Source organism: Polistes canadensis, unplaced genomic scaffold, assembly GCF_001313835.1.
Source record: "Polistes canadensis isolate GaletaPanama2010 unplaced genomic scaffold, ASM131383v1 scaffold_523, whole genome shotgun sequence".
NCBI lineage: Eukaryota > Metazoa > Arthropoda > Insecta > Hymenoptera > Vespidae > Polistes > Polistes canadensis.
In genome coordinates this window covers 1-11,934 of record NW_014570070.1, presented here as the reverse complement: position 1 = coordinate 11,934, position 11,934 = coordinate 1, and the positions used below count along the sequence as shown (strand labels likewise).

The following is an 11,934-nucleotide window of genomic DNA, read 5'->3' as shown; positions in this document are numbered from 1 at the left end:
TTTTCGTCTCCAGTGATGATTCGTTTTAAAAACGGATCGAATTCATTGCGTTTAAGCAATAAATCGCAAACGTTGATACGCTGTGTCAGATGAATTTCTTTCAAATCGTGCGKAATCCAAATATCCAGCTTCTTAACGAGCCCAACACGTTTTAAATGATTCTCAATAGTTGTATGTGAAACATTTACCTTCTTTGCATCCTCCCATGTAGTTACGTGACGATCTGCTTCGATGATTGTTTTGATTTCATCCTTATTCAGCTTAACTGGTCGACTTGAACGTTGGTTACCTTTAAGAGAAAAATCTCCAAAACGGAATTTTTTAAACCAATTTTGCCATTGCATTTCTTTAAGGGCTTCATCACCATACACATCACGTATCATTTTTGCGGCTTGCCTTGCGTTCTTTCTTTTACGGAAATAATAAAGCAAGATATTGCGAAAATGTTCATTTATGCACTCCATATTAATATTCAAATAAAGAAAGAACATTAGGATAATATCTGCGCAAAGATTTCATAACGTTAAGTAAGGATTACAGATAACATATATAATAAAAAGAAAATCATAACATTAATGAGTATTATAAAAATAAGTGTGACACATCTATAATAAAAATCCGAAATTACTTTCTTGTCAACTCAATATATTGATAGTATCATGGATATTATATTTGTAATTTGCAAGTTACACATATTGATACATTATTAAATTGAAAAATTTTATTGTAGCAAGAGAAAAAAATGTAGAAAACAAATTTTTTTAATACAACAATCATTGCATTAAAACAATAAATAAATCTTAAGTTTTGTAATTGTAAGTTTCCGATTTAAATCCGATTAAAACTAATTCCGAAATAAATTGAAAGTTTGAATTTAAAAAAAAACAAATAAAAAAATGGACACAGATGGAATAAGTGTAATTAGGTCGTTCTAAAAAGTGTCGAGTCATCGCAAATAAGAACCGAGTAAATTTTTATACTTGGCATAATTTTTAATCTTAATATACATATAATAACACTTATACGATTAAGATTATTTCGTGACGCAAAAATTATTGGCGATTAATAATATAGATAATTTATAGTTTGTTAGTATTTGAATTTTTCGGTTTTCAAAAACAAAAAAAAAAAAAGCAAAATATACTTATATTATATATATAATATATAAAAAGATTAATAAAAAGAGAGATAAAAATGTATTAAAAGAAGAAGAAAAAAAGACAATCTAGATACTAATGATCATATTCGTCTGGATATAGAACAATTATACTAAGTATACACTTGGTTACAGTTTAAATGTTTAATATTTTTTATATCCTCTCTCTAGAAAGTTTCCCTTTTTGTTGGCTTTTACGACAAACAGGCATTACTGAGGGAATATTATTAACCGCCCACCCTACGTGGTTTATTATTATTATTTTTATTTTTACACAATAATATATTACATATCAAATTTTTTTTTGTCGGATTTAAATAAATGTAATTTTCATTATTTCGATAGATTTTTTTTCAATTTAAGAGAATAAAAATAAGAGAAACGAAAATGAAATATAATTTGCTTCTAATTATTTTCAGTCTTATCAGAGCCGGAAGATATTTGTTTTAACAAAATATAACGTTTATAGAAATAATGAAACGGGAAACGATGAATCATTGAAAATTTTAAAGTTTGATAGTCAAAACTATTATGTGTCGGTAATGAAACTAATATTTCCAAGGAAATTCATGCAATAACAAAAAAATATAATAAAAATAGAAAACGTGCTACGAAAAATTGAAAACGCCTAAAATTCTAAAACTCTGAAAATAAATTTAACGTCTTCAACGCATGATAACGCTATAAACAATAGAATAATATTTTACTTTCTATGATATAAATACGATGTTGGACCAGTGCAAAAACAGATATTCAAGCAACACAACTGCATCGACTTAGAAAAAATTATTTGGTTATTCAAAAAAAAGATAGAATAACCTCGAATTTTCTGAACTTTCAGACCATCTTAGTTTATAATGCTACTAACGAAAATTAAATTATTTCATTAAATGTTTATTAAGTTATTCGAATTATCTGATTAATTTAATAATATTTTAAAGATGAAATAAACAGTAAATTTTTTTTTGAAATAAAAAATATTGGTTTTTTTAATTTTTTAGATAAATAATCAACATGCGTTATCTTTCAATAGTTTTCATATTTATAATGTTCATCATTTACTCAAATAACACAGTACAAGGTTATGAAGTTGGTTCGAGATCTGCACAACCTGAAAGCTCAATAATTAATGCGCCACCACGAGGGTGTCCTGAAGGACAGAAACTTGGTGATGACTCAAAATGTCATGAGCATATTCCAACAGATTAGGAATAAAAAATTATTAATAATATAAAAATATTATTTTAATATTTAATGTTTCACATTCATTTATGTATAATATAATATAATGAAAATTATATATAATGTAACATAATTGAAAAATAAATGTTAAATTCGGAAGTAAAAGAATAAAAAAATATTAAATGTACCGTTTTTATTATATTTGTAATTTGTAAGTTATACATTTCGATATAATACTAAACAGAAAAATTTTATTATAGCAAGAGAAAAAAACGTAAACAAAGAACAATTTTAAATAGAATATTCTTTGTATTGAAAAAATAAACAATTATTCTCTTTAATGCGTTAGCTATCTAACACCGAATAATAATTAACGTACGTGCTTGCATAAGCTATTTAGCACTCGAAGCGATAAGACGTGTTTACGAGAAGCGCTAAAAAGTGTATACGTGAAGCAAAAATTAGTTAGAAGAACAAATAAATATACCCGTATTGTTTATTTGTGTATACTTCGGCAGTTAACAAATGTTAAGTTGTAAACAAACTTGCCATAACAGCGTATTTGAATCCATAATGGAAAAAAATGTAAATATGAAGCTAAACATAATCAAACCTGGTCAAAATTATGCCATCAACAATCAATGGAAATCTCGGAAATTAGAAACAACGTCAGAGTAGATGGATATTGATGACTTTAACACTAGAGATGACGCTACGAAGAAATGGAAATTCAATCCATCAAATAGTTACCTATTTCTATTTGACCTGGAAAAACCACAGGTGAAATGGCTAAGCAAAATACCAGTGAGCAACCAATTAAGCAAACTACAAGAAAATGACTTCCAGGGAAGGATACGACGGATAGGAAAGCTCCACAACTTAAACCCTTACCAATACATATAGAAGCTTTGTCTAAGCGGGTCATTGTACTGTTAATTGAACTATTGAAAGGAATAGATAAAAATGAGTAAACATTAAAGTAATTCAAGGACAATCATGTCAAAGTGCAAGTCAATACATGTGACATCTACAGAAAGGTCACTTAAGCCCTAAATGAGAAGAATGTCAATTTCTATACCTACCAACCAAAAAAAGACAGATGTTATAAGGTAGTATTAAGATAGATGCATCCTAGGACAGATGCTAGCATCATAATCGATGAAGTAAAAAAAATGAACCACCAAATTAGACAAATAAACAATATAACTGTACTTGATACAAAGCAACCTCTGCCGCTATTCTTTATCGACCTAATCGAATGACAACAATAAAGATATCTTCGAAATTGATAGGTTGCACAGCACGATAGCTTCTTTTGAACCTCCAAAAACAAAAAGAGATATTCTTCAATATTTAAGTTGTAAAAGTTACAAACATTCCAAAAACTACTGTAATAAAACTCCAGTGTGTGTTAAATTCGCAGGCAAGCATTTGACTTTGAGCTGTCTACATTTTGAGGTCGTACGGTGCACGCGCTTTCTCACTCTGCTTGAAAAAAGACTGTTATCCTTTTTCACGTTCACATTGTAAGGGTGAAAGTAGTTGATCCAGATATAATACATTTCAAATGTGATGAATGCAGATATATATTTTAAAACTCATTATACAGCAAATCAGTGCGGCTCTTGGACCCTGTATCACTATCTGCCCTAATCTCGTTGTTTCTTACTAGCAGTAATCTCTAATTTATACTAACCAGCTGAACTTGTGTAATGAATTGAATTATGTGCTGATCACCTGTGTATGATTCCGTCTAACGAGTATGGAAAAACTCAAGCAACTAAATCAACTGGGGTGTAGCGATCTTCGCCTGCTAATTATAAGTTTTCTCACCACAAGCACCCCTGTGACCTTGGAGTGGGGGTAGGTGACAAAAATACGACTCTCCAAATTTTGGGAATCGCGATAGGATACTGCACACGATAGCTAGGTAACTATTGATAATCTTTTTCTGTTTGTCGACGAAGTGAGATTCCGTGATCCTAACGAAATATTCACTATCTTTGGTAAAACCTTTTTTAGGGTATCTTTATTTATGTGAATACGGTCAGAATTTTCTGCTGCGATAAATTCTTCAGGTGTTCCGATAAATGACAGAACACACATACAGATTAAATAAGCAACGTGGAATGCTTTAATTGTCAAGGAAATCACCCTGCAAGCTACAAAGGTTGTATAATTAAGAAATAGATACAGCAATAAATTTACCCTAAGCTGAGGCACAAAACAGCTATAGAAAACTGTAATTCATATAATGTAACTAACACTGCATACTATAATAACAATTCCTTCGAAGGTCCACAGCTAAATCTTAAAACTAGCAAAAATAATTCAACCGCGTGAGACAACAAATGAAAATAATGGAACAGAGCCAGAAATATCTGAAATGAAAAACTTGTTGATAAATATAGCTAAAAACACAGAACTAATAAGCAAAATGCTTATACAACAAACGAAACTCCTATCACAACAATCACAACAAATAAACAAAATAATAAAACTTGGAAAGTACATGCTAAATATAAAAAAAATAACATGAATACACTTAAAATTGCAATTCGGAACGCAAACGGGTTGTATTAAAGTACATGTTGATGCGACCGACGCCTTAATCGGTACTTTAGTGGATTGTAGTGAATCGAAAAATGCCCTTACGGGTGATATCGAGATTGTTTATTAATGGGAAGGAGGATAGGAAAATAAAACACAATAACAAATGTATTTGAGCCCAGTCAGTACTAAAGAGTACGCTTTTATTTGGCTCGTCAGGGAAAAGCCTTTCGGCATAAAAACCCTGGTTGAAACGTTGACGAAGAATCCGTACAAATCAGGATAATTCAGGCCACATGCAGGACTGCCTTTGTCCTTTGTCGCTGGCCGAACTTAAATGATGTAGTATTGCGCAATACAATAATTCTCCTCGAAGTAGTTCTCGCAAGTCTCAGCTTTCTAAGTTAGATGAATCTCGAGCGATGAATCACGAGTGACGAATCACGAGTGATGATCGATGAATGATGAATGCTACGTATTGAATGCCCAATTGATGAGTGCCACTAAGCGCAAGAATGCGCTATGCTTTATAAAAAAAAGCGATGCAATGCTGCACCAATCACCGAAAAGCCCGAGCATAACGCGGCTGTGGATACATGTGATTGGCGTAATAAATGTGGTGGGAGCACGCGAGCWAGAAGAAAGAAGGAGCCCTTACAAACATCTTGGCGCTACCGTGGTTACCACCAAAAACAAAGATAATACTTTGTCGCGCGTGTCTCACGCCTTGGCAGGGCCGTACACACCCCGGCGCTTCGCCCTACTCACTCGTTGCGTAGGATATGCAACAGTACACAAGAGTTGAAAATTTTCTTACTTACCAATAAAACAGACGCTATACTCGTAGCAGAAACACACATTACCAGAAAAAATTACATTTAAATATCATTCTACAATGTGTACGATACTAGAAACCCCTCAGGAAGGGCCCATGGCAGGACAGCTATAATCATAAAACAAGATGTTAAACATTTACTTCAGTGCTCGATTGTCGATTCGCAAATTCAAGTTACAGTTGTGACATTCAACATAACACATGGAAATAAAACACTATCAGCTGTATATTGTCTTCCTAATGAAAAAGTATCTATTCAATTATATGTAAACTTCTTTAAGGGGCACACCTAGTGTGGCTGCTTAAAAAAAAGGTGATTTTTGGGATTTTTTTTAAAGGAAACTACTACATGAAATATTTTAAAATTTAGAAGATATATTTATACATAATTAACGAATATTCACTAAAATTTTTAAATTAAAAAAGGTAATTTTCAGAGAGTTATTCGCTATCTCCCAAATCACTAAAAAAAGGACCTAAACAGCTGCAGTGATTCTGGCCTTCTTCGTGGATGAAATAAAAAAAAAAAATACTGTTAATTTAGAAGGTACTGCCTATACAATGACATAAAATTGTGAAAAAAAATTTGAAATTTACTAAAATAACAAACTTTTAACAAAAAAAAATCGAATTTTGTCCAAAATTTTGATGATTTTTGGCCCGCCAAAATTACATTTTTTATACAATCAAAAAACTTTTAGGTCATTGTACAGAGAAACATATACGAAATAAGTAGAAAAAAAATCAAAGCGATCGGATGATTCTTCATCGATTTAAAACAGCAGCTAATTTGAAAAATGTAGTTTTGAGAAAAAGGCGATCAAAGATAAAATGATTGCTTTCTAATCCCTTAGAAGGCTGTAACTCTAAAACTATTTGAAATATTTATTTTATATTTCAGTATGTTATCTTTAAAGATATAGACTATCAAAATATGCAAAAAAATTTTAATTTTTTGAAAATTTCACACTAGGTGTTCCCCCTAAATATACTAAGGAATAGATTCATTGTAGGTGGAGTCTATAATACGAAAAATACTATATGGGGCTCTAAAACAACTTCCCGACGAGACAAAATCCTTCACAACGCAATAAAGAGCCTATCGTTAGATACTTTATCTATTAGGGAATCAACTTAGTGGCCAACTGCCTAAGAAAAAGCACCAAATTTATTAGATTTCGCGATAATTAAAGAACTGCACAAGACGCGTATTAAAATAGAATCCTGTTTAGACCTCACTTCTAATCACTCTCCAATAATACTTGTTCTCTTACAAAAACCTAAGTATGTAAAAACAACATTACGTATATATAACAACACTACTAATAGGATCAAATTCAAAGAATATCTAGAAGAATACATAAACTGTAGCATATCTTTAAAAACTCCTGAACAAATAGAAACAGTAGTAATAAATTTCACAGAGACGATGAAACAAGCAAACTAAACCAGAAGAAAAAAATAGAAATTTCCTCCCCTACACTGACTTCATATTACAACAAATTAAAGTTAAAAGGAAAATGAAAAGTATTTCGCAATAACAAAAAACTAAATTCAATAAAAGAAGATTAAACGCATTGAAAAATGAGATTCGTATGAATAGATTCGATGCTGAAATGGAATCTTTTTCTCGAGTGTGTTACGATCTTTGACTGGAATTAATAATGTGAACCTATTTAGGAAAGTAGTTTATGTATGAAATATAAAAAATATAAAAAAAGAAGCAAAGCACCATTAATTGAATTAAAAAACAATATGATACATATATTTTACCCCGAGAGTATTTTAATTGAACAGAATATTGCTATTCTACTTCCAATTGTCCTTTTTAATATCAGGATGAAGAGAACGATTTGTAATAAATCGATATTCTTAGATTAAAATTAGAAAATTGTCATCGTATGTTTGAGAAATAAAAAAATCGCATATCATGTTATCCAATTTATCCATTTGGAACCTAAATTGATGATTACTACATAGAAAAAATTAAACGAATTAAAATTAATAAATAATAATACATATCTCAGTTAACCTCAGAAAACTAATAAATAATAATACATACCCCAAATTATCTCAAAAAAGACTTTTATTACTAATATTCACAAATAATCAAAGTTTTTTAAGATATTTTTGAAAATATTCAAAGTTTTTAAATATCAATCACCAATATATGTAATAATTATAATAAACCAATAAAAGCATAGGACGAGTGTCTTCATTAATAGCTCAGCAGGGTGTGCTTAGCAACAGTTTGAAGAGTGGGGAAACAAGATAACAAAATTTCGATATTCTTAAAATTCTCAACAAGGAAAGAATATTGTCACTTTGGTATTCTCAAAATGATTTATGCGTGTATTTCGAATATACTCTAAGAATCAACAATTTTTACGGATCCTATGTAGATCGTTAACACGTTAAGTGCAACAAGAATTTTTAAGGAAATCTACGCTCCAGGCGACGCTCGTTATTTAGTATTGAAGAATATCAGAACATAGATATCAGTCCACACTGAATGTAAAGGAGATATATCGAATTACTTCATGCCGTTAATTTGAAGTCTCTTTGCCAGCGCATCGTAAAAATTCACTTTCATCATTTTTTCCCAAACGCCTCAAAAGAAGTATAACGTCAAAAATATGTATTGTTTTAGTGCAATGATTGTTGTATTAAAAAAATTTTTTTTTTAAGATTTTTTCTCTTCCTGCAATAAAATTTATCTATTTAATAATGTATCCAATTGTGTAACTTACAAATTACAAATATAATAGCCATGATACTTTTAATATATCTTTATTCTTTTAATTCTTAATTTAACATTTATTTTCCAATTATGTTACATTATTTATAATTTTTATTATATTATACATAAATGAATGTGACATTGAATATTGGAATAATATTTTTATATTATTATGAATTTTTTATTCCTAACCTGTCGGAATATAATCACGACATTCTCCCTCAGAATCAAGTTTCTGTCCTTCAGGACACCCTCGGGGAGGCGCATTAATTATTGAGCTTTCAGGTTGTGCAGATCTCGAACCAACTACATAACCTTGTACTGTGTTCGTTGAGTAAATGATGAACATTAAAAATACGCAAACTATTAAAAGATAACGCATGTTGATTATTTCCCTAAAAAATTACAAAATAACAATATTTTTTATTTCAGAAAAAAAATTCACTTTTGTGTTTCATGTTTAAAATATTATTAAATTAATCAGATTATTCCAATGAACGAATCATGAAATATTTTAATTTTCGTCAGTGGATATTATTACTATACTTACGTAAACTAAGATGGTCGGAAAGTTTAAAAAATTCGAAGTATTTTTTCTCTTTTTTTGAATAACCAAATGATTTTTTCTAAGTCGATGCAGTTGTGTTGCTTAAATATCTGCTTTTGCACGGTTCAAACATCGTATTTATACCTTAGAAAGTAACATATTATTCTATTGTTTATAGCGTAATCATGCGTTGAGGACGTTAAATTTTTTTTTAGAATTTTAGAATTTTAGGCGATTGCAATTTTTCTATCTTTATTGTTATATGAATTTCCTTGAAAATATTAATTTCATTACCGACACGTAGTAATTTTGACTATCAAACATTCACATTTTCAATGATTCATCTTTTCCCGTTTCATTATTTATATAAAAATTATATTTTGTTAAAACAAATATGTTGGGGATCTTATAAGAATGAAAATAATCAGATGCAAATTATATTTCACTTTCTTTTCTCTTATTTTTATTCTCCAAAATTGTTTTACTTAAAAAAAAATCAATCGAAATAATGAAAATTACATTTATTTAAAATCGACAAAAAGAAATATGATATATAATATAACATTATGTAATAATAAAAATAATAATAATAACCCACGTAAGTTGGGCGGGTAATATTAACCCCTCAGAAATCCCTGCTTGTCATAAAAACCGACTAAAAGGAAGACTTTCTAGGGAGGGAATATAAATAATAATAAACATTTAAACTTTGACCAAGTGTACACTTAGTACAATTTTCCAATATCCGGACGAATATAATTATTAATATGTAGATTGTTTTTTTTTCTTCTTGTTTTCATTACATTTTTATCTCTCTTCTATTTAATCTTTATATTTATATATATTTTGCTAATATTTATTTTTTTTTTGAAACACGTAAAATTTAAATATTAACAAACTATAATATATCTATAAAATGATTCGCCAATAATTTTTGCGTCACGAAATAATCTCAATCGTATAAGTGTTATTATATGTATATTAAGATTAAAAATTATGCCAAGTATAAAAATTTATTCGGTTTTTATTTGCGATGACTTGACACTTTTTAGAACGACTTCGTTCTCCTTATTTCACGTGTGTCCAGTATTTTATTTGTTCTCTTTTTATTCAAACTTTAAATTTAAATCGGAATTAGTTTTAATCGGATTTAAATCGGAAATTAACTATTACAAAATTTGAGATCCATTGTTGGAAGAGTAAATAGTTAAATCAAATAAATATGGAAGATAAATATTCAATTAAAAATATTTAAAAAAATAAATGCTAGAATATCAAAAAATTGCTGTACCATCAATTTTTATTAAATTATAGAAATGATATATATATTATTAATTTCGACGAAAAATATATAATATTGTATATATACTTTTATTACTAGTCCACATCTACCATTTAAATCAGGTTAATGTTTAGGTGGATAATTTCTTGATGGTACTGTAATTGCATGTAAAATTTTTCTTTTATCATCTGTATCTTTTATCGGGATCGTTGCACAAATGATGCAAATCAATATAGTGGAAGGTATTGCTACAAAATAACGCATATTGATTATAATTATTGTTGTGTTGGAAAAAAAAATTATTTCCTCTCTTTTAACGCATTCTATTTGAATTCTATCTGCAAAGATAGAACAAATTATTGACACTATAAAATCATTTAATAATAATCCAAATTTATTCGATTAATAATTAAACATCGATGTAATATTTGAGTTTGGATTTTTTAACCGTTTGGGAAGAATTTGTATTTTGCGTCGAATTGCTTTAATGAATGCGGTGTAAGAGGAATTGCCAGGGCATGCAAAGCCATGGTTAGAGTGTAGTGTTTTGGGTATTGTGCATAGGCAGGACACATAGTCACTTCCATTTCGGACAACTACATATCCAGATCGTTCATGTGTAGATACAATTACGACTTTTAGACTTTTAGGACGTTCCTCCACTTTTTACATTACGCTTTTCCACCTTAGAAATAGTTTCGCCCCGACCGCTTTACCTTTTGTTATCCGTTCTACTCATTGTTTTCTTTATGATCATAAGAATGAAATAAAAGAACAAGCGAAAGTTAATCTAGTAGTTAAATAAATTATAATGGAAGCACAATTCAGTGGTTAAAGAAAAGACAAGCGAAGCTTAAATCCGGTAGTTACTATAAGAAATAATCGGAACTACATATACTCTAATTCGTTTATCTTCAAATTTATTCTCTTACATTACCGATCATTCTTAACACATCACTCAATTAGTCCACAGTCTGAAACATATATGGCAGCATTGTTGACAGACTCACGTGATTTCCGCGTAGCACTAACTTTCAAACAGTAAGTGTCAAAATTTCGTGTCATTCTTATCGCTAGTTTAAAGGTAACAGTCGTTTCAGTGACCCCAGTTTTGTATTTTTCAAGACAATGGATAGAGAGGAATTTCGTGTGTTGATTAAGCACAGTTTTTTGATGGGAAAAATACTGTTACTGCCAAACAGTGCCTTGATATGCATTATGGGGGTGTTCTGCACCAGCGAAATCAGCTATTATTGAGTGGTATGCTGAATTTAAACGCAGTTGTACATGCACCAATGAGATGCTGAACATTCTGGTCGCATTAAATTGCCAGTTTTTCTCGGAAAATATAAAAGATGTCCCTAAAATAGTTTTAAAAAACCGTAAAATAAAGTTGCGTGAAATAGCTGACACCTTGAAGATATCAGAAGATAGTGTCTTTACAATTTTACATGAAAATTAGGGCATCCGCAAATTGCTATCAAAGTGGGTACTGCGTTTGCTCACACCGGACCCAAAGCAACACAACGCGTCAACGATTCAGAACGCTGTTTTGAGCTGTTCAAGCGAAATAAATATAATTTTTTGTGTCGGTATGTGACAATAAATGAAACATGGATCCACCACTACACGATTGAATAAA

General features: G+C 29.9%; 1 long non-coding RNA gene across 1 annotated transcript; it reads right to left on the bottom strand.

The window, feature by feature from the left end:
• Positions 1-8,500: 8,500 nt before the first annotated feature.
• On the bottom strand, positions 8,501-9,124 carry LOC106792651. Its single transcript, XR_001382327.1, has 2 exons — positions 9,014-9,124; positions 8,501-8,858 (listed from the first exon to the last, which is right to left on the bottom strand). It is a non-coding gene; the product is annotated as an uncharacterized LOC106792651 (long non-coding RNA).
• Between the last annotated feature and the right edge of the window lie 2,810 nt (positions 9,125-11,934).